The sequence below is a fragment of the Pteronotus mesoamericanus genome, unplaced genomic scaffold (assembly GCF_021234165.1).
Source record: "Pteronotus mesoamericanus isolate MK-2021 breed Mesoamerican mustached bat unplaced genomic scaffold, CSHL_Meso_final scaffold_651, whole genome shotgun sequence".
NCBI lineage: Eukaryota > Metazoa > Chordata > Mammalia > Chiroptera > Mormoopidae > Pteronotus > Pteronotus mesoamericanus.
In genome coordinates this window covers 29,834,329-29,839,568 of record NW_026555325.1, presented here as the reverse complement: position 1 = coordinate 29,839,568, position 5,240 = coordinate 29,834,329, and the positions used below count along the sequence as shown (strand labels likewise).

The window sequence follows — 5,240 nt, the reverse complement described above, 5'->3', positions numbered from 1 at the left end:
CACAAAGAGGGAGATATTTGACCCCTCTGTAAAGAAGCCGAGGGCAGATGTGATGAGCTGCGGAGACATCACCACATACTGCCAACTTGTCTTTGGCAGTTTCAGTGGGTAAATCCTTCACCATGCTTTATTAAATTCAAGTTAGGTTAACTTGTAGATAAAAAAATTTCTCATAGAAATATGGCATCATTATATGGTCTCTCATTTTGCAACATATGGATTTTTATCTTCTAGAAAGGGGTCTAGATCAGGCTGCCATAACAAAGTACCACAGATCTTATGAGCATAGTCCACCACACTTTACAACCATACTTTATAACCATAGTCATCATAAATTGCTAACCCTATTTGTTTTTCACAGAATTATGATTATATTAATCACATATTGGTTCTTCTAGGCTATTGGTCAAAGAAGTAAATATAATTAGTTTATGACATTGGTCCTTCCTGATATCATTATGCACAAAACATATTTTTATGTATGGATTGAATTTGTAATGGTTTAGATACACACTGTAAAAGAGAATTACTGTCTGGATGGATGGCAATGTGAAAAGAAGCTTCTAGTAGTATCTCGAAGGAAATTGTACTATTAAAAAAAATTGTTTTACAACGACGAGAATGAAGACATGAAAAACCTATAGAATTGTAATACCACAAGCAAAATAAAGCTAGGGGGAATAAATAATATACCAGTTAGCAGAATCAAAATATTAAAATATCTTGATAATACAGTGTGCTAAAATAGTTAACTGAGAAAAAACTAAAAATTCCCACATTGGGAGCAGAAAAAAAGTCAAGTTTTCAAATCCATATCATGAGGAAAATGACTTAAGAGCAGGTCTCATGAAAAGACTTTGGGTATTTATATTGACTAGAATGTCAATATAATGAGATGAAAGGGGCCAGGAGAAGCATCTATGTAAATTAAGACCATAGGGTATAGTTTGTTAATCTTGTCTCTAAATTTGAGAAAGTTGTAGAGAAAATGTTATGCAGATTAAACATAAAAGTGTGTCATGTCTAAATATATTATGTTATAAATAGCACCAAGAAAAGAGGAAATATTCTAGTTCTCAGAAACTATCTGATTCAGCAATAAGTCAGTCATGGAAAAAAGAGGGAAATTCCCACATGTGTACTTATTATTTCACTTTCATCTTTCTTGCCTATATTAGTCAGATCAGGCTGCCATAACAAAGTACCACAGACTTGGTGGTTTAAACAATGGAAATTTATTTCTCATGATTATAGATACTGAGAAGTCCAAGATCAACATGCCAACAAGCTAGGTTTTGTTATGAATTCTCTTTTCTTGGTTTGTAGGCAGCATCCATCTGCCTGTGTGCTCACATGACCTCTTCTCTGTGTGTATACACACATACACACACTGAGAGAGAGAGAGATCTTCCTCTTCTTTTAAGACCACCAAACCTATAAGATTAGGACCCCACCCGCACATCCTCTTTTAACCTTAATTACTTTCATATGCAGCTTATCTCCAAATACAGCCAAATTGGGAGTAGGGCTTTATCTTAGTCTGTTCAGGCTGTGGTAACAAAATACCATACATTGCATGGTTTAAGCAATGGCATTTATTTTCTCCCAGTTCTAGAGGCTCGCCGTCTGAGATCAGAGTGCCAGCATGATCTCTTTCAAATGAGAGCCTGACCTCCTCATTGATTCCTCAAATGGAAACAAAGGGGGGCGGGAGGGAGTCGGGGAGAGGAGTGAGTTTCTTCTTTTCTTCTAAGAACACAAATCCTATCATGCAGACCCCACGTTTATGACCTCACCTAAGCCTGATTACCTCTCAAAGGTCTCACTTTCTAATGTCATTCACTTTGGGAGTTAGGGCTTCAACCACTGCTTTTTGGGGAGACACAACATTCAGTCCATAATAGATTTCAACATGGGAATGTGTGAGGGGACACCACTCAGCCCACAGCACTGTCTTTCTTGTAAATGAAAATCTCAGCTAACATTCGAGTCAGAAGAACGATACTCATTCTTCAATAACTACCACATTTGGCTGCAGATACAAGAGTCTGGCAAATATCAACAAAACCATTCTTTGAGAATAAATTAGCCATGTCAAATTTATATGAAGAAGATTATGTATTTTATTAGTAGTAATAAGTTGTGCTACACATCCTGTATATTAGTGAAATTTAGTATAAGCTTATGTATGTATATACATCAATTTGTTTTCTTCAGAGATCTAGTTGTTAAACAGTTACCAGCCCACCACTGGGCAAAGACAAGTAGAAATGAAAAACAGAGAACAGCTGGAGGGACAATATTTAAGCCCCTGGATCCAACAGTGTTTATAACCGCCAGACCTACCCTGTGCTTTCCAATTATATGAACCAGTAAATTCCTTTCCTTTGTGGGTGCCTAAAGCTAATTTTTATCGGATTTCTGTCACTTTCCTCCAAAGTCCTAATATTATGTGTCATAGGCAAAATCAGGGAACTGAATTTTTTTTTTTTTTTAAGCCCTGAGAAAGAAGTTTCTGCAGGTCAGAAGACATAGCCTTTGCTTTCAGGATGAGGCCAGGCTTTAAGCAGAAGGGATTAATGAGACCTCTTCTGAAGCTCTGGATTTTGCATTGCTAGCTTACTGCTTCCCTGCCTCTGTCCTCATGTCCCCTTTTAATAACAGGACCCATTTCTGAGCTCAGTGCCTGTTTTTCACCCAGTTCTGCAAATGGGTCTCTTCTGGAAGTTGTACCTGATCAACGTGCCTGGTGCCCGCGCCGTTAGGACAGGCTCTGTCTTTTCCTTAGCAGGTGCTCCAGGGCCAGCTAGGCAGCTGTGTGAAACCTGCCTCTTTCTGACATCCCAAAGCAGTGCTCCTGGCCCTTTCCAATGTGAATAGCTGTTCGCAGAAACCACCTCCACTCGGCAGGGCGGCCCATCAGGCAGTGTCCTGCCTGCCACACGAGACCCAGCCCAGAGTCTGCTGCTCTCTGGAGCCCACCTAGCTGGCCCTTTCCAGCCAGGCCCGTCCTTCAGAGTGGGCTGTCTTCAGGCCCCTGCTGCAGACAGTCAGCCAGGTCCTGGCAAGTCCCTTCTGAGAACTGCAGTGCTGGAGGTCACTTTGTGGGAAAAAGGAAAACCACACACTAAAGTGTGGGCGACTGCTTTTCACCGTGGATCCTGGTATTCCACTAGAGCACTGGAGAAAAGAATGGTTCTACCTGAGACAATGAAGTGCTGAATATTCTTTAAATTTATCATTAAAAGACAAATTAACTCTAGGCCGAAGATTGACATGTACTTAGGTTAGTCTACAAAATAAGGCTGAAGGACAGGTCCACTGTCTGTTTGTAACATTTCTTTTCCCTCACCTATCCTCTCACCTCCCCCTGCTCTTTTGAAATGTCAAAGTCACTAAAATCAAGGGTGGCAAGAGAAGCATTTTTCTAAAAACTCAAACAACGCAACAAAGAGCTCAGCTCCCCAGTCCGCAACACAAGAACGCTGTCTATCTCTTGTCTTTTTTGGCATATTCCTTTGCACGGTGGCTGCAGACACAGCCCCACATCTTAGTACTGGGTCTCATTAAATTGCATTTTACTTTTTGCTTGAGAAAAAAATAATGTAAACATTTACATTGTGTTCAAGCGATTATAATGTGTCAACATCAGAAAGCCTGAATGGATGAATTCATAAGACTGAGCATAGAGTAATTTAAAGTTTTCCGTTTGAGAGAAAGTGAGAGATGAAGAAAAATGAGACTAGTGAACAGCCTTAGCCTCTTTGGAATCTTTTTCAGATGTTACAGGAAAAAAATAGTTTTAAAAAACAGATGTTGGGTGACTGACATCCCCTTCATCCAGTCTTGGCATGGGAATGGCTCATGGAGCAGCTGTAAGGTATGACCAAAACTGACACTTTTGCTCAGAGAATGAGTGAGCAGGGTACTGAGAGCAAGACCTTTAACTCTCCAACTAAGAGGTACTGTTTTCACTGCTGGGCCTTGAGGAAGAATTGGTATTCAGATTGTTCTAAGCTAACCAATTCTCTCTCCACACCTGAAATCACTGCTACACCTGAAGAGGAGGAAAGTAAAGGAGTTGATGGCCCTGATTGCCGAAGAACCATATTTAGGTCTAGTTTTTAGACCTAAAAATGAGTATGTACATAGAAGGGAAGAAAACCCCAAATTCTGATCCCTGCCACTCAGTGAAATTCTTGGATTTGGCTTGCAGTTCTGAAAGCCAAGAGACCATACATATCGAGTGCAGAAGAACAATCAGATAATCTTTTTTAACAGAGAACAGTTCTGGAAACCATGAAGGATTGCTGGAATCTCCAGAAGCCATGTAGTCTATGTGAGAAAAGACCATGAAACAGGAACATTATTCATGGGAGGACAAGCTATCTTGTCACTTGTTTTCACTGTACCGCAAATTAAAGAAGCCTAGGGCTTCGTGCCCTATTTGCAAGAAAGAGATTCAGTTGGTTATGAGGGTTTTATAGCTTAGTTGAATTGATGAATTACAGAAATATTAACAGGGTCAGATCATGTATCAAAATGTCAGTATCGAGCATCTCCACCCAGTGCGACCCATTTTACCTGTTCCTTTATTCATATAAATGTCCATGTTTGGGGATATTTTTGCCTCTAAACTTACATGGAAATTGAGAATGAGTTCTTTAAAACTGGATGATTAATGTAGGGACTCCTTTAACATAAAAAAACATATGTTAATCACTTCATTCTCCCTTCAAAGATGAAGACCTGGGAGGAAGCACCTACCAGTACGAACAAAAATACATTCGTTCATTTACTTACCAAATCACTTGAGAGTAGTCCTTTCTTTAGTTAATTTTATTCTTACTCTCATTTTCTATTAGGGAATTTTTAAAATTCAACTACAGTTGACATTCAACCTTGTGTTGGTTTTGGACATGCAGCATAGCGGTTGGACATTCGTATGGCCTGTGGGGAGGCCCCCACCGTGGGCCTGGGGCCCGCCTGATACCATGCATGAAGTTGTTTCAGTGTTGTTGACTGTGTTGCTAGTGCTGTACTTTATATCCTGTTCGGGAACAAAATAGTCATGGGGATCAGGAGTATGGTCGAAGACGTTGCAGTGACCACATGTGGCGCTGGCTGAGTGTCGGACCTGCCAGGAGGATCACTTTGTAAGTTGCATAGGCGCCTGGTCACGGTGCTGCACACCGGAAACTAATACAAAGCAGTGCTGAATGTCAGCTGCAGTTGAGAAA

General features: G+C 40.3%; 1 pseudogene; it reads left to right on the top strand.

Annotated features, from left to right (window-relative positions):
* The first annotated feature begins 3,882 nt into the window (after positions 1-3,882).
* On the top strand, positions 3,883-4,487 carry LOC129061898 (protein Mdm4-like; annotated as a pseudogene).
* Positions 4,488-5,240: the final 753 nt, after the last annotated feature.